The sequence below is a fragment of the Podarcis melisellensis genome (genome assembly GCF_964234715.1).
Source record: "Podarcis melisellensis genome assembly, chromosome: 15".
Lineage (NCBI taxonomy): Eukaryota > Metazoa > Chordata > Lepidosauria > Squamata > Lacertidae > Podarcis > Podarcis melisellensis.
The window spans coordinates 36,850,749-36,869,114 of record NC_138532.1 but is presented as its reverse complement, the minus strand read 5'-3'; the positions used below and the strand labels follow the sequence as shown (position 1 = coordinate 36,869,114).

The 18,366-nt window shown below is 43.5% G+C and overlaps 2 protein-coding genes and 1 long non-coding RNA gene across 13 annotated transcripts in view; 2 read left to right on the top strand and 1 right to left on the bottom strand.

Moving 5' to 3' along the window:
- Window positions 1-18,366, top strand: part of EVI2A (ecotropic viral integration site 2A) — a 172,658-nt gene that overhangs the window by 30,737 nt on the left and 123,555 nt on the right. The window contains exon 3 of one of the 5 annotated variants that reach the window (XM_081890666.1): window positions 6,191-6,307. The exons of 3 other annotated variants lie outside the window; for them this stretch is intronic. The gene's annotated coding sequence lies outside the window, so the exon portion shown is untranslated. Of the gene's footprint in view, window positions 1-6,190; window positions 6,308-18,366 lie in introns of those variants that run through there. One more of the 5 variants, XM_081890669.1, reaches the window with a different exon arrangement.
- NF1 (neurofibromin 1) overlaps window positions 1-18,366 on the bottom strand; it is a 159,691-nt gene that overhangs the window by 79,859 nt on the left and 61,466 nt on the right. The gene's annotated exons all lie outside the window — the stretch shown is intronic.
- Window positions 11,940-15,272, top strand: LOC309357484. Its single transcript, XR_014163146.1, has 2 exons — window positions 11,940-12,327; window positions 14,457-15,272. It is a non-coding gene; the product is annotated as an uncharacterized lncRNA (long non-coding RNA).

Here is an 18,366-nt window from a genome sequence, read left to right as displayed (position 1 = left end):
ATTCTAAAGAATCCAAAAAGTCACTGAAGGAACTGGAGGGCCTTCTCAGTAGTGGCACCCACCCTGTGGAACACCCTCCCATCAGATGTCAAGTAGATAAACAGCTATACAGCATTCAGAATAAATCTGAAGGCAGTCCAGTATAGGCAATTTTTTAATGTTTGATGTTTTACTGTGTTTTTATATTTTGTTGAAAGCCAGCCAGAATGGCTGGGGCAACCCAGTCATACGGCTGGGGTATAACAACAAACAAACAAACAAACCAACAACAACAACAACAACAACAACAACAATAATAATAGGGACTTGTGAGACTCCCTCTTCTAATTATGTAGTTCTTTGGCTCTCATTCTAAGTTGGGGGCCCAGGAAATACAGCATACTTAGAGGAAAGCAGGGGCTGGGATTGGGTCAAAAACTTCAATAAAGTGTACTAAAAGACAGCATCAAAAGCAACAAGATTTGGCCCGCTTAGCTCTTGTTTTTTTCTTGTGATGTTGTGTGGCATGCAAAACAATGAATCTCTGCTTTGATATCGCTATATCCAAGGGCCAATTTACATCACTTTTTAAAAAGTCACATAGGATAGACATCTCAGTGGTAAAGGTGCACCACATGCTTGGCAAAGTTCAAAAACAAGATCTCATGAGCCCTGAAGGTGACTTTGTGAAGGAGGCACAGTTGGATGGCTTAGTTTGAGCAGCCAGCAAGCCATTTACAAAGACAACTGTGAGTTATATATTAATTGTATTGTATTGTTCTTCTCTACCAGAACCCCAGGTGCAGGATGCAGTTCGGTCCACACTCCATCTTTATCCTAATGCTCAGTGGGCTTCACTTCAGTAACTGTGAGCCAATAGCAAAAGACTCACCCACCACCTTCCAAAGCACCACCAGCACATCCAGTCCTGGCTCAGCCAACACCCCCTCTACCCCCAGCCCAGTCAGCAACATGGCCACATCACCAGCCAACACCACCAGCATGTCCACTAAAGGGCTAACCAACAATGCCACTTTGTCGCCAGCTAACAATGCTACCGCTTCTACTCCTGGCCAAGCCACCAACACAGCCAAAGTCACTCAAGGTCAAACCAACACCACCTCATCTTCTTCTGGTCAAGCCACCAACACAGCCAAAGTCACAAAAGATCAAACCAACGCCACTTCATCTTCTCCTGGCCAAGCCATCAACACAGCCAAAGTCACTCAAGGTCAAACCAACACCACCTCATCTTCTTCTGGTCAAGCCACCAACACAGCCAAAGTCACAAAAGATCCAACCAACGCCACTTCATCTTCTCCTGGCCAAGCCATCAACACAGCCAAAGTCACTCAAGGTCAAACCAACACCACCTCATCTTCTTCTGGTCAAGCCACCAACGCAGCCAAAGTCACAAAAGATCAAACCAACGCCACTTCATCTTCTCCTGGCCAAGCCACCAAGACCACAGCCAGCCAGGACAGTGGCACTACAAGCGCTTCTCAAAAGAAAACAACCAATATTGCTGTATTCCCAACTTCTTCCTTTTTGGGATTTGCATTGCTTGCCGTTTCCGTACTCTGCCTGTAAGGAAGTATTTCTCTGTTGTACACTGCCATCCTTGGAGGGAAAAAAGGCTTTCCTCTTTCCACTGTCAACTGGTCTGCGAGTCGGTTCTTTGAGAGGTTTCACCTCCTATTTGAAATATTCTACAAATACCCCAATCTTTCACTGAAAGATCGAGCAAATCCAACACTGAAGCTAGTGGATTGTGAGACTGAGGTGGGGACAGGGCAGCTTTTATCTAATCATGGCACATATTCATAAACTATGTAAGCTCTGGGGAGGCTGGAATTACAATTTATTTACATTGCTGGATATGTGAACAACAGCTCACTTGCAGCCATGGGTTTTCAATGGTCCAGACCACAATTCCTAGCTTTGCTCCCCAAACTGAGGATCACGATCGGTTTCATTCCAAGCAAACCATGATTGTGATGTCAAGGTTTGTTCTTTACTTCAAGTCGTGGTTTTGAGCAATCCCGGTTTTGTCCATTATGCTAGGTCAAGGATTGTAGCTTTTTTCCCACGTGCTAAAAGTGGTTGAGATGCTTTTAACTATGATATGCAATCAAGGCCAATGTGAGCAAATAATAGTGAGCAAATAATGAGCTGTGAGTAAATACTAGCAAAAGAGCTAGTGCCTTCCAAACACTCCCTTCAATCTTCCTTAATTTTGTGACGGGAGGCAAGAACTAAGCTGGGTTCCCTTCTATCTATCTCATGGTGCATGGGAGACTTCAGGTGTATCATTTGCTGCGTTGATTTGGGGGCCAATGGAAATGGTCCCTAGGCCTCCTTCCCTTGGCACACTTGAAGCCTACTGCACATCTATGCAATCTGCCTCTCTACATTTTTGTTTTACCCAACTAACCCTACGATCGGATCTAGAAGAGTCACTGCCAAGACAACCTTGTTCTATCTCTAGGCATGCCCAGCCAGCAGTTTCTTGCAACAGTTGCTTACAGCGCCCAACCAGAAGGAAGACAGTGAAGCATGCTGTGGAAATGGACAGGTAGCTGTTCCCTCAGGATTCCACCAAATTTATTGACAAAAGTCTATCATGAAGACTGTGACATCTCTGCTGGTCTCTGCAAATGGCCTGCAGCCCCTGCATGGACCATCCTGCATGGACCATGTGAGGGAAGGGGGAAGAGAACAAAATGTGTCTCAAAGACCCCACTGCATCAGGAAGGTCGAGGCCAGCAATACAGAAACAGCCCTGCATGGATCAAAGGCCTCTAGAAGTTCTCTTTTATTTTACTTCAGCAAATCAAGAACTTCCAAGACCTCAGGTTGGAAATTTAATGTATTTCGACTGCTTCTGTTGTTAGCTTGTTCTGTAGAAGGGCGTTTTGTCTGCTTGCCTTTTTTTATAGTTTCATTAATTTTAAAAACTCACAGAAACATATTTACACAAAATGCAAACATTAACAAACACAAATTACAATTCCCCAATTCTACCCAATTCATTTCTGATATATAAATCACCGTGTTATTTTGAGCATACCATGCAAAGTTTTAAGTTTAAGCATTTCCAACTGATCCCAATTTTTTTTTAATCAATTTGGGTTTTGATTACACTTCAATAATTTAGCAAATAACATTATTGCAAGTGTACTTATATTTAAAACAGTCTCTACGCTGTCCTACCATAAGCACAGAGAACCAGTGGCCCTCCAGTCCCCATCATCCCTAGTGAAGAGCAATGCCAGCTGAAGCTCATGGGAGTCTGACTATCTGGAGGGCCACAGAATCCCTCTCCCTGTTTTATAATGCTGTGTTTTATTAATCTGAATTAGGGGAGATTGGGGTGGCTGGTTATGATGTGACAGCAACTAATTCAAATCGCACCAGATATCAGAGGACATGTCAAACACTATTCAGGATCATAACAGTGGTGGACTAGAAAGTTAAAAAGAAGATTAATTCCAGAGAAAGGTGGGGCGAAGATCCAGACCTCCTTTTTGAATTAGGGGCATATATGTTATTTATTTATTAGCAATCAGATCAATGTGTTCTACTGGGGAATGAAGTATGACAGATATAAAAGCAACCTGCCTAACGAAACACTCCATTCAATGAAAGGGAAACAGCTGGTGGATCAGTCCCAAATGAATAACATGAAAAGTCAACAGGGCTGGCATTCCTCACTGTTGATCCCTGGAGAAAAGAGAGCAGACATGCTGGGCATTGAGCACATTCATGGGGTAAGAGTGGGTGATGTGCAGAATTTAGCATCTGGTTGTTTTGGTGCCACTGTGAAATGGAGCCTGTGCCACTCCTTTTTACAAGCAGCAGCTCAAGTTGCACCTGGCAGGTGTGGCAATTAGTAGCGGTGAGATCTATAGGCAAGAGATGGATAGGAGAATTTCTATGCTATAGCACTGCCTGTAATGCCTTTCTACATGTTTGTTTTAACTGGCAGAAACAACAAATATGCCGTGTTGGATTGTACTTGCTTGCATTAAACATGGCCAAAGCGGATTTGTTTTCTTCTGTCATTGACTTAAGCCTCCACATCCATGTAACCACAAGACAAACCACCTTTTGGGCTACGCTTCACAACGGATGACGTACAAAAAATTCTCTTGAGAAGAAACATCGGGCCTGTACTCTTGAAAGGAGAGCAGCGATCAAATCACTGACCCTTCCCTCCTTTCCTTGTACATTAGACCTCGCTAAAACAGCATTTTCTCCCTTGCTAGAGACTAAAGTGATGCTTACACCAACCGCATTTAACTGTGAATGCTCAGTCTCTTCCATTGATAGATGCTATCCAGAAGTCCTACTTGATTCAGGGGAAGGGCCCCAATATGGTGGATGTTTTGGACTACAATTCCCACCGGCCTCAGCCTGCATGACCAATGTTCAGGGATGATGGGAGTTATGGTCAAAAACAGGGGTCAGCAAACTTTTTCAGCAGGGGGCCGGTCCACTGTCCCTCAGACCTTGTGGGGGGCCGGACTATATTTTGGACAAAAAAATAATGAATTCCTATGCCCCACAAATAATCTAGAGATGCGTTTTAAATAAAAGGACATATTCTACTCATGTAAAAACGTGCTGATTCCCAGACCATCTGTGGGCCAGATTTAGAAGGTGATTGGGCCGGATGCGGCCCCTGGGCCTTAGTTTGCCTACATATGGTCTAAAACATCTGAAGGGCACCAGGCTGAGCTATGCTGATTCCTCTGTGCTTGGTCCCCTTCAGTGGGAGGAGCTTCCCTCAAACCCCCAACAACTGGATGGCCATCTGTTATGGATGCTTTAGTCCAGATTCCTGCATTGCAGGGGGTTGAACTACAGTAGATGGCCCATGGGGTCCCTTCCAACTCTACAATTCTATGATTCTAACTCAGTCTGATGGGGGAAAGACAGCAATTTATGTGTGGAAAAACCAGAAAGAAATTAGGCTTATGAGGCAGGGGTAAGTGTTCACTCTAAATATGTACATTATTCCAGTCCACAGTGATATCCCCTTGTCGTAGCCTACAATGAGTGCTAGCTCTGGTCCATAAAACCCAACATTTCAAGTAATCATTTCAATAATATGCAAAACACTACAAGCTAATTGGCTGATTAGCGCGCACACACAAAGTTTTCCTTGCCAAACACGGATCCAAATACCAGAGAACTTGACATGCAGAAATGGGAGGCGTGATTTAAAGCAGTGTTCCAGGAAAGCGTCCACCATGCTCAACTTTTAACTGAAGCCAATCCAAACCAGTGGACCAGAGCATGATAACATTATCTGGCCTGTAGATGGGAGGATGCAGGATTTGTGAGCAAGTTCCAGCATTTCAACAATGGCAGGAAGTTCTCCAAAGCAGTGACCATAGCACCAATAAAACAAAACAAGGCTTCCGCCTACACCCCAAGGGAAAGTTGCACGTAGACCTTAAGAAAGAAAGCAGCTCCTCCCAGCTGAGGAAATTATATGCCCACAAAAAGGGCTGAAAGGCAGAAATAGAACTTAATTGTTGCATGCAAAGCAGCGGCCTTACACCTCAAACACTTGGATGTGGAAGCCCTACTGTGGGAAGAGGGGTTGCGAGCGCATCCGTAGAGAGATCTTTAAAACATTCCAGTTCCTTAATAATTGTGGGAATGTATCCCATGTAGTCAGGCAACCAAAAGCATGAGACTCTTAATCTCAGGGTTGTGGGTTCAAGCCCAACATTGGGCAAAAGATTCCCACATTGCAGGGGGTTGGACTAGATGACCCTCGTGGTCCCTTCCAGCTCTACAACTCTATGGCCCTACATTTATGTTTTGGAGGGGCAGCTCAGGAGTTTCAAATGCATGCTTGAAAATTTAAAGAATGAATATGTGGAAGATTGTAAACAAGTGCACTGTGTGCACACACATGCCCCAAAACATACATACATATTAGAAAACCATCAGATATGTAGTTTCACTTGTCAGAATCTATGCTGGGAGTCTATCTGTATCTCGCAGGGAAGAAGCTGTCCTCTGTTCAATTTTGAGGGTCAAAAATGAACAAGGGAAAGTTCACTCGCCAGCTCCTGAAGTTGTTCAAGGTCTGGATTTCATTGGCTGTCCAGGATGAACCCACAGGGTACTGGGCAGCTACTGAACCCTGCTCTTTCACTAACTACAGTGGTACCTCGGGTTACATACGCTTCAGGTTACATACGCTTCAGGTTACAGACTCCGCTAACCCAGAAATAGTGCTTCAGGTTAAGAACTTTGCTTCAGGATAAGAACAGAAATCGGGCTCCGGCGGCGTGGCGGCAGCAGGAGACCCCATTAGCTAAAGTAGTGCTTCAGGTTAAGAACAGTTTCAGGTTAAGAACGGACCTCCGGAACGAATTAAGTACTTAACCTGAGGTACCACTGTATTCAAAGGCATTTAGTTTCTTTGAGAGCTGCCAATGTACAGATATCAAAAGATGCAATGCAGTACTGTATTTCAATCAATTCCAGCAAAAGCTCCAATTTAGGAACTGTTGCTGCAAATAAACAAACAAAATAAAAAGAGAGATTTACTGAGGAGCTTGGATCTCATAGCAGAAGCAACTAGCTGGAAGGTCTTTGAGGTTGAGGGTTGGAGAAGGAGGTTTAAGGGTGCTGCGATTTTAAAGTTAAGATCTTTATACCAACTGAAGAGAGGTGAGGTTTTAGGTGGGTGCGCCCTCTTGTGGCCATATCACAGAACATAAAAAATGCAAGTACAGTAAGCACTTCAGAGATGCAGAAACACTTGTGGATGCTGTTCACCTAGGTTTAGATTTTCAGCACTGATGTTCTGGCTTGATAAATTCTCCCTCCCTCTTATTCTCTCTCCCCCTCTGCTGCTACTATTTGCAAAAGAGCTCTTTGGAAAACCAAACAATTTCCAAGATGAACCTTATGCACAAGGTTTGATAAAAGCCATGCATATTTGTGTACATCCTACCTTTCCGGTGCCTGACCACTGCCATACTTAGTGTATTTCAAAAGCAGTACAAGAGCTTTATGTAAGGAGAGGATATTAGGGATGTTGCTACCTGTCCTGCATCTCCTGGGAAGGTGGGAAACAGCACATGGTACCTAGATTATATACACTGAAACAACTACACTCTTGTTCAGAATACACAAAAACGCTTGGGTAAGGTTACCTGAAAACAGAACATAGGAACCTGCCTTATATTGCATCAGACCCACTGGCCCATCTAGCTCAGTACTGTCTACACTGATGGCAGCAGCTCTCCAGGGTTTCAGGTAGGCAGTATCTCTCAGCCCTACCTGGCAATGGCAGGGTTTGAACCTGGGACCTTCTGCATGCAAACTCCAAAACTGAGCTACAGCCCTTCAGAACAAGCTGAAGCTACATCTGCTGGCAGCTCCACACATTCTGACTGCTTCAGGGAACATATAACGTGTGGAAATCACAAATAAGTGCATTTGCACCTTCAAACATCAGCACAGACAGGCCAGGTTTCTCTGATCAAGTTTCTGAGGTTCATGAACAGTGGTGTTTAAAACTGTGCACAGAACATGCTTTGTATGTTTGCTGCAGCAACTAAAGTGTCACATTGCTCTAAATAAAAACTGTACTTCCCCTTTCTGGACAGGTTTAGGTCCAGGAAACCTGGTAACGAATAGGAAAGGGATCAAAACCTATTCAGAGGAATCCCACCAATGTGACAATAATTTGCTTCAGTTTTTGCAGATGCATAACACCTATACCTGAGAATTAATTATCCCAGGTTCAACATTCCTCAAATTAAACCTGGATTTAAACAGGTGGTAAGAAATGCCCAGTGGTACCTTGGAAACTAGCAAATGCACTGTGGCATAAGTTTTGTGGGTCAGAGACCACTTCATAAAGTATTTATCCTTAGGTGAGCAACTGATCAAGATAGACCATCTATGTTATTTGGAATGAGACAGGATGGCCTAACAAAATCCTGCCAAAACTTTTCATAGGCCATGTTCCAACCATCTATTCAAGCTACAAAGATTGAATGAAAGGTATATAGTTTCCTTTATGTTCTTTCTGGCCATTTCTGACCCTGTCTGCCTACAATTCATATATATAACAAGTTGTAGTTTAGGAAAAATAGATTCTGACCTACCAAACCAAATCCACATTTATTCAGGAAATTACTTAAGAAGTAGGGACCCACTGCTAAGGAAGGAGACAGAATGTTAAATCAGGGCAGAAGTTTCCAAAAACAGAGGGAAAGTAAGGAAAAGTGGTAAGGCAGTAGATGTTAAGAGTTGATCACACTTCTGAATACCTGCTAATCATAGTCTTATTTAAATGCAGCACCAGGTGTTTTAAAGAGCCTTACCACACAGGTCTCCATTCAGAAGAATCACATCTCTATAATTCAGGCTGAGGCACCTTGTACACACAACATTAGCAGATACAAAACACCTGTGCAGCAAGTAAATGTGGATAGCTCAGTTGCTTACAGCGTGGTGCGGATAACGCCATGGTTTGATCCCCACATGGGACAGCTGTACATTCCTGCACTGCAGGTGGTTGAACTAAATGATCCCCAGAGTCCCTTCCAACTCTACAATTCTATGTACCAGGAACCCAACTTGTACATGATGCTGAAACTCTTGGTTAACCCACAAGTTCCCACTCTTTTTTGTTGACTTTAGTGCGGTTCTCTATCATGAAGGTTCAGAAACTGTTCTATTCACCGACTCGTTATCTGATCAGCAATGAGAACTGCTCAGAAACGGGTGTTAAGCTGCAGTTGCCTTTTAGAAGAAGATGAAACTGAAGGATTCTCTTGCAAGAAACAAAAATGAAAGAAGGTGGCATAGCATTGTACCACAGGCGGGTTTCATGACAAGTGTTCAACTGACTCAGAGGCAAGCGATACCATAGCTACTGGTGCTTTTGAAAAGAAAAAGAAAGAGATGCTTTCTCCTCTTAACAGTGAAGCCACAAAGCTCAAAACACATTTGTGTTTCAGACTATCTGTTCCACTCCAGGAAGGGATAGAATTACAGCACTATTGTGCCCTTTTAAGAAGAAAGTCATTCCAGAAAAAAGTCACCTTCGGCAAGCGCACGTATCAGGAAATGAAGATGCACACAGTGTCGTTGCTACTGGCAAATGAAAATATTAACAATGATGTTGCTCTGTAACGACGCCTTTGAGAACATGGGAGCAGCCATGCTGGATCAGAGCAAGAGCACATCCAGCCCAGCATCCTATTTGCCATGTGAGCCAATCAGGCACAAAGGCAATAGCTTCCCTCCAAGCGCTGGTCCCTAACAACATGGAGGCTTCTTTTAAATTATTTTAGTATGCCGCCTTTCCATAGTTAAAACCATGCTCGAGGCAGCTTACAATATATTTAAAAAACCGTAATGTAATAGTAGTCAGAAACAGTAAATATAAGACCAAAAAGCACATAAAACATAACATCTAAAATAGAAATACAAAATAATTAACATCAGCAACAGCAACGACCCTGCCCTCAACAAAACTCTAAGCCAGTGTTTCCCAAACTTGGATCTCCAGCTGTTTTTGGACTACAGTTCCCATCATACCTGACCACTGGTTCCTGCTAGCTAGGGATGATGGGAGTCATAGTCCAAAAACAGCCAGAGGCCCAAGTTTGGGAAACCCTGCCCTAAACAATACCCCAGCCCAAGTCTGTTCAGCAACCTCAGTTTCTGCAGCTGGAGTCAGTCCAGGCCCCCTCTCCCATGCCAGGTGGGAAAAGGCCTGCAAGGCAGGGAGCAGGTCTTCTAGGACTTTTGTCTTTTCTGTGTTTTTATCTTTTTCTATTTTCTGCCTTGATTCCCAGGAAAAGATGGGGTAGAAAGAAATATTATTATTACTATTATTGCCACCATGAGTAATAGTCACTGCTCCATAAGTGGCCTTCCCCATAAATTTGTCCAATCCACTTTTAAAGCCATCTGAGCCAGCGGCTGTCCATATCTTGCGGCAGTGAATTCCCTAAATCAGTTGTGCATTTTGTGCAAAGTCCTGACCGTCCTAAATCTTCCGTCAACCAGGTTCACTGAATGAATCAGAGTTCTATAGCATTACAAGAGAGAGAAAACTTGCCTCTGTCCACTACACCTAAAAGCAACCCTGCTGGACCAGACCAAAGACCTTTCTAGTCAAGCATCCTCTTTTTCACCATGGCCATTCAGGTGCCTGAATGGGAAAAGACCAAAATCGGGATGTGACAGTGATAGCTTTCTCTCGCCATGGTTCCCCAGTGGCCAGCATTCACACACATCCTGCGTCTAATCCCAGAGGTAACATATAGGCATCCTGAGTAGGAACCATTGATGGCTTTATCCTTCCGTAAATTTTATAATCCAGGGGTTCCCAAACTGTGGCTCATGGACCACCAGTGGCTGATGAGATACAATCAAGTGGTTTAGGGTGTGGCTTTAAAAATACAATTAAAAACCATATTGTTGTTGTTTAGTCGTTTAGTCGTGTCCGACTCTTTGTGACCCCATGGACCAGAGCATGCCAGGCATTTCTGTCTTCCACTGTCTCCCACAGTTTGGTCAGACTCATTTTTGTAGCTTCAAGAACACTGTCCAACCATCTTGTCCTCTGTCGTCCCCTTCTCCTTGTGCCCTCATTCTTTCCCAATATCAGGGTCTTTTCCAGGGAGTCTTCTCTTCTCATGAGGTGGCCAAAGTATTGGAGCCTCAGCTTCAGGATCTGTCCTTCCAGTGAGCACTCAGGGCTAATTTCCTTAAGAACGGATGTGTTTGATCTTCTTGCAGTCCATGGGACTCTCAAGAGTCTCCTCCAGCACCATAATTCAAAAGCATCAATTCTTCGGCGATCAGCCTTCTTTATGGTCCAGCTCTCACTTCCATACATCACTACTGGGAAAAGCATGGCTTTAAAAACCATATAGCACAGCCCATTACAATTGTTACAACAGGCAGAAAAATCAGTATGTGGTCTAGCAATTTTCAAGTGGTCCATGGAGACCAAAGTTTGGGAGCCACTGGTCTAATCTCCTTTTAAAGTGGCTTTAAATCAGGAGCTTTCAGAAATGACGGAGTCCTATGTGTGCATGTGGAGTGATGATCATGCTCCATTTTACTTAGCAAATGGCTTCCAAAGAAGGAGGTGGTACCACCGACAGAAGTGTGTCAGTTCCATCCTATCCCCACTCCCAGGAATTGTCCAGAAAACTGTGTGAAAACCCAACGCCAATCAGGAGCATAATTTGGGTGCCCACTTATATGTTTCAACCAGTAAAAGGAGAAGGGAAGGGAAGGGGGCAAGTTGCCTTACCCCACAGATATTGCAAGCCAACATTAGTTTCTTAGTTTAGATGAGGCCACCATTTTGTGTTATGTAGAGCTGAAAAGAAATCCAACTTCCTCATGTGCTGCTTTCCGATTTGCAAGCATTTTTATAATGTGTGGGAAATATTCAAAAAATAGCACACACCCCCTCCTTGCCGCATGAAATGGTACAGTTCTCACTAGCACCCCATTCCACTGCAGGTGTACATGCTGCCTCTGTAGCCCACCTGAGTCTAAGCTTAAAACTTTAAACAGACTTCCAAGCCACTGGAGAAGAACATAATAAAATTATGATATCTTTAAATTGCTCCTTTTTCATGCTACATTCTGCAGTCTTAATTTTCTGCAATCATAAAGCTACACTTTTTTTTAAGGAGACCAGGAATTCCAACAATCTTGGAAAGAATTCTTCCTGCGCTGTGTTTGTCTGGCAGTCCTTTATTCAGAAATACAGTGGTACCTCGGGTTACAGACACTTCAGGTTACAGACGCTTCAGCTTACAGACTCCACTAACCCAGACACAGTACCTCGGGGTACTATGTAGGAACCTTGCTTCAGGATGAGAACAGAAATCGTGCTCTGGTGGCACAGCAGCAGCAGGAGGCCCCATTAGCTAAAGTGGTACCTCAGGTTAAGAACAGTTTCAGGTTAAGTACGGGCCTCCGGAACGAATTAAGTTCTTAACCTGAGGTACCACTATATTCTCTTCCCTGCTCTCTTCTTTGAAAAAAAGCATAAAGCTGGAGGGAGAAGCCCACACCATGATTTCTAACTCTTACTTCCTCCATCAAATTGCTGGGTGGAAAGTGTTTCATGTTTGCATCCGTTGCCTTGGAAAAAAAGTGACATTTGCAAGCCACAGGAGCCAATCATTATGAGGCTTGTGGTTGCATAATCATCCTGAAATTATATTTAAATGGCAGAATGAGCCGACACATCTACCGGCTGCATGCAAGGGAGCTCCTCGGAGGCTTCTGTATTTTACTCTCATCATAAGCGTCTGAAACTCGGAACAGGTACGGAACAAATGGTAAAATTAATAACAAATTTTAAAAGGGTGATTAAGTGCCCCCTAGCTGCCTGATATGCTTAGGCGTCAAACTAAGAGGAGATATTTTTATCTTGAAACGTGTGTGCATACTGGAAGAAAACTAGCAACCCAACCTGCAAATTTGTTCCTAAAACAATTCTTGGGTGATCTTGGAGCAGTTATGGCTTAAGTAACCTGTTAAGATTTGAATCACAGAGCCTGCTGTAAAATATGACATGTAGCACAGAACTAGTTAGCTCTTGCAGAATAGTAACTACCTGTGTTAGATAAATAAAATAAATACATTTAAATCCTACCTTTGAGGTTAAACCTCTTATGGCAGATAACAGAAAAATAAAATGCATGTTTAAAATAAAAAAAGAAGTCAGGAAGTAAGAAGAACAAAATCTAAACTTGGAATTTTTTTTTAAAAAACCACACCCCTACCCCTTGCGATTAATGTTCCTAGCCCTCATGATTAATGAGAAGGAGGAGAGAAATCAAACAGTGAGTTTGTTGGCAGAGGGTGCCTGCCATGGAGGGCTGATTCCAACACACTACAGATGATGTAAGGGATTTAGAATCACCACTGGAAAATGGAGGAAGGTGGTACCTGTCCCAAGTTTGGATTGTTAAGTGTTAAGCAACAAAGGCCTGGGCTGGGGCTTTCGGTAATTACTGGAGGCGGGTCCCTTCTGTAAAGTTCTCAGATCCTCTCCATAGCAGTCCCCATCGCCCTTTGCAATCTGTTACTGTCATTGTCCTTCGGTCTTGAGAATATCAAGCCTCCTTCCATAACGGCAAATAAACCAAATCATGACGGCGTAAAAAAAAAAAGAAACCTAAAGCCTGTTGAGCATCTAGCTTCAGGCAGAGAGATAGACTTGGAACTGATGTATTTTTGTTCAGTTCTGCCCTTGGAATTTTTTTTTTTTAATTGGCTGTTGTTTTTTTAACTGCAGCTGATGTAGAATTTGGTTCTAAGAACAAAATCCTGGGCTGCATTCCTACACACATTCCTTAACCTGGCAGCAAGAGCCATTCAAGTCACTGGGGCTTATTTCTGAATAGACATGTATAGGATTGCACCGTTAAGCCTATAATCATAAACCGGGCTTCAGAACAATGCACAAATCCTCATTTCTGGCAAAGGAGAGAGAATGAGCTATGACTTGGAAAGCTCCCCCACCTCGCCCTTCCCATTTGAATCACTTTTCTGCCGTTAATTCCGCAAAGTGACCACAGGCAAGTCAAACTTGCTTCAGCCTCAGGCCCCCCCTGGGGACAATTATACTGACCCTCCCTTACAGGATGGTTGTAAGGATTAACACGAGATCACGTGTGTGAAATAGTGTTGTAATCTTGGCTGTGGCTCCCTGGCTCTGGAATTCCTGCCCAGGAGAGTCCTGTCCATTCAGCCTTTCGGGTTGGCAATAAAATAAGCCCTTTTATCTCCCCAAAAGGGATTTGGGTTTTTTGGCTCCATTTTAAGTCTCCATGTTTAGTTTTGTATTGCACAATTCTAACCATTCCTTGGGATGCTTTTAAGAGCTGGCTAACAGGTGCAATTTTAAAAAAAAACTAATTAAATATAGAAATGCTCAGGTACAAGGCAATCGCCTCTGGAATATTTGACTCCAAGACAGAATACCAATATTTTACTAAAATAATAAATTTCAAAACCTCATAGGTTTTCCAAAAATATACAAACAAGGGGTTCTGATTTTTACTCAGAGTAGCCCCACTGAAACCAGTGGGATCAATTGAGTCATTTTCATTACTTCCAATGGGTCTACTTTGAGTAAGACTATTACCGGACACAAGCCATGCTTTCTTGATTTTGTTCATTTTAGTGTTTGGGATTGGCCATGCTTTTATTCTCTCGTTGAGGTCCAGAAATGGTGGTTTTGTGACCTAAATTCCAAGTCATTTCCCCCCACTACATTTGGCCCACTTGTATGAAAACATTTTTATGTGCAAACACACACACACCAAAAGTGAACTCTCTCAGCGTGTGGATTCCTATGTAGCCAAATCCTCACCATCCTCATGACAAAAGTCAAGTCTTCTGGAAATGTGTGAATTGTTAACTAATGTTCACTGTTGAATATGCAGAATGAAGAGGCTGTTGAAATGGCTCTGGCCTGCCCTGGTGGTTGTAGTTTTGTGCAAACCTGACTTGGTTTCCGCATCAGGCACTACTACGACTGTTCAAAATACCACAGTGGAAACCAGCACACTCCACAAGACGACCACCCCTTTAAAAGTGTCGCCCACCAATTCTGCTCCCTTCAACAGCAGGATCCCTGTGACGGCAACGCCGCTTCTCTTCACCTGCTTCATCCTTGTGACTAGTCTTTCTCTGCTAATGTAAGCTTTAAGTTATCCCATTAATCACTTGAAATTGTTTGTAAAATTCAGGAAAATCCAATCCAATCCAATTCTGTGAGTCCTGGTGTGTTTTCTGGCGAGCACGCATTCTGCTAGCAAATCCACAGTTACCAAGTGTAAACGTTTCAATTAATTTTGCCATCCCCTCCTCTTTGTGGTTCTACATTTCTCAAAGAGATATGTGAGTCCTTTCGTTGCTCAAGACACACATGAATCGCAGCACTTCTAACGCAAGCAAAGTTGGTTGTCAATGATGGGAAATATTCTTAACTTCAATGCATGTAAGGAAGTTTCTGTGTTGAAGAGAAACATTATGCAGCAAAATGAAAAATGGAAGCTGGTGGCATGGCAACTGAACTACTGTACAGAGAACAATACAACATTTTAAAACCACAAGGAAATAAGGGATGGGTGGACAATTCCAGGGGGAAAGGAGCTGAGGAACAGATCTAGAAGCAAAGTTGCACACCTTGTATTCAAACGAAAAATTCAATTATTCATGAATGTTTGGAGATCTTAATAAATAATGTCATTACAGTACATGCGTCTCTCGCAAGAATTATTTTTAAGGAAATAAGCCTCTACTTGCACTGTGGTATACATGTACAACTTCAGGAAAGTCAGCAGCATGCGAAATCCAGAAAGGCAGGTCACACTATGTTAGCCTACTAACCCCAATTCTGTAAGTCACTGAAGAGGTTGGGGTAGTGGAGGCAGATGGCGTACTGCCCCATCAACCTCAGTCTGTCCTTGGCCAGCCCCACACATGCCTGCCTTTCTACTTGCAACCAGTCCAGGGGGTGACACCACCGGCCAGTTTCCTCCAGCTTGGTCTCAGTGTTGCCCCGGTAGAACTCAGCAAGGCAGAGGATGGAGGGTAAAACTAAAATGAGTTGATTGACTTTCATTGGCTCATCGTTCTGCCCAGACACTGAGGTCCAGCGCTTAGGGCCTTCTGGCAGTTCCCTCACTGTGAGAAGCCAAGTTACAGGGAACCAGGCAGAGGGCCTTCTTGGTAGTGGCACCCGCCCTGTGGAACCCTCCCATCAGATGTCAAAGAGAACAACTACTACCAGACTTTTAGAAGACATCTGAAGGCAGCCCTGTTTAGGGAAGCTTTTAATGTTTGATGGACTACTGTATTTTAATATTTTGTTGGAAGCCGCCCAGAGTGGCTGGGGAAACCCAACCAGATGGGTGGGGTATAAATAATAAATTATATTATTTTATTATTATTATTATTATTATTATTATTATTATTATTATTATTATTAGGCTCCCCGTCCTCGGCCCTACCAGTTCCAATGGTCAGCAGCCGCCACACAGTTGGCAGTTCACACTTCCCAAGCATACTGCCCAGAGCCAGTGCAATTCTGGCCATTCATCTACCTGAATGATACATGGGAAACGTCGGAAGCTGGCTTAGAACAAATTGGACTGTTTGTCCATCCAGCCCACTATTGTCTACTCTGACTGGCAGCAGCTATCCAAGGTCTCGGATAGAAAGGACTTTCCCCATCACCTGATCCTTTTGTCTGGAGATGCCAGAAACTGAAGCTGGGGGTCTTCTGCATGCAAAGCATGAGCTCTTGCCTCTCCCCCCAAATACTTTGTGCCATGAAAATCACAATTTCTATACAGGGGTTCAATTCTGCTAACAGTTACAAGGCATTTGCAACTTGGTTAAGAGATCAGGGCACAAGTGGTTTGTAGGCTCCCCCCTCATTTGGCCAGGACACCCCATATTTACATCACCTTTGTGATCCCTACCTACGGAGAGCTCTTTCCCTCACAAGATTTAACGCCTTACCATCTGCAGTTTTGCAAGGTAGATTTTCAAAAATCCCGTTCTCTGAAAGATACTGCCCTTGTGGCACAAAACAGGTTGAACCCATGACACACGTTTTATTTTCTTGCCCATTTTATGTAAAAATATATGATAAGTATTTGGCCCCCTTATTAAAGGAGGGGATTTATCGCACTGACTCTTCCAGGGTGCCTTATCTGCTGAACAATTCTAGGAATGATGTTGTGGAGAATGTGGCAAGATTTTTAAGCGACGCAGTGAAATTACGTTACCATAGGTCCCAAGAGCCGTTTTCATACCTCACAATGTCTGGACAGTTTTATCCTAAAGCATCTCCTACTGTTTTGTTCACTGTGTCATGTTCTGATCCATGTATATGATGCACTTTCTCTATGTCAATAAAGGAGATTGGTTGTTTGAAGTGGTGTGTATTTTTAATGATCCGGCCATAATGGCTATGGTTCAGCCAGATAAGACTGCTTGTGGCAAGGTTTATTTAAAATTCCCCCTCTTCCTGCACATGTCACAAATTTCAAGCACATTGTTCCCCGACAACCAGAACACAAATATAATATATTGTCACAATCAAGCACCCAGCATGCCTTAGTGATGCCTGTAGAGTCAAACTCCGCTTACTATTTGTCAGTAACTTTATGGACAAAGTGCATGGCCGTTTTATGGACAAAGGATTAAGCTGGCGTCATAACTAACAATGGCGGTAGTTGTTTGAAAACAACGTGTTTTTATGCCTACTGACATGTGGCACGTAGACCGCAGTAAACAGGAGAAAGGGAGTAGAAAAAGCAGAAATTAACTCCAATGGGAGGCAACTTGAAAGAAGAGAGTCAGAAGGAAATGCAGGTATGGCTACAGCATAACAATGTGCAAGTGTGGTTTCACACCTCAGTTCAACCCAAATTTCCCTCCCATGTCAAAAGAGCCATTGCCTTGTGTCCTTCCAGCCCCCTTGATGCATGGCATACGCGATGAACATCCTCGCTGCACATGAACATATAAAAATGCCTTCTTCCAAAGCAGCAGTCTACAGTGACAGGCAGGAACTGATTTACTTCCAAGTGCCCCAATAACCTCACTGGCCTTGGGTACGACACACCTTGACTTGGCAGGGCAGGGTTTGGTGGGTGGGGAATTGCTGCTTCATCTCAGGGAGCAAAATGTCTTGGGCCAGTCCTGCCCAGCAGGCAGCTTGTGGGGCACATGCAAACCGCACCACATCCAGTATTTTTTTTCCCATTTGCTTCGCTTGCTCATCACACCTGGACTCCACTTCTCAAGCTCCTCGACTTTACACTTTTGATGATAGCTAACTGTTTTGTCAAGGATACCCTTTGCTGCACGAGCCTCATTTAGCTCAAGCACAAATATTTATATTGAACTGGTAGTCCAAAACAGGCACAGCAACAAGTGTGCACAGTGCAGACAATCTATGCCATATAGGCACTGGCACACAAAACAATGGCAAAAAGAGCTGAGGTTCAGGATGGTAAAGATTCAAGTTTGTTTTTGCATCTGTTGAGAAAACCTATTTTTAAAAAACCCAAACCCACAGAACTCCACAAGAGCAATAAATCTGCTCTCTCATAGGAGTGCATGCAGCCTTCCACATAAAATACTGAAACACAATCCAATGTGCACACAAGAGTTGTGCAGATAGGGTCTATCTATGGAGGTCATGGAGCTTTTCGCAACTCTGAGAAGCCTGCAAGCAAGCCCAGTGGCCACAGAGCACTTGCCTGAGCAAAGGAGCAGCTTGAAGATGGCAAAAATCCTCACTCCTCTTAAAAAGCGAACCAGCGCTAGAAACAG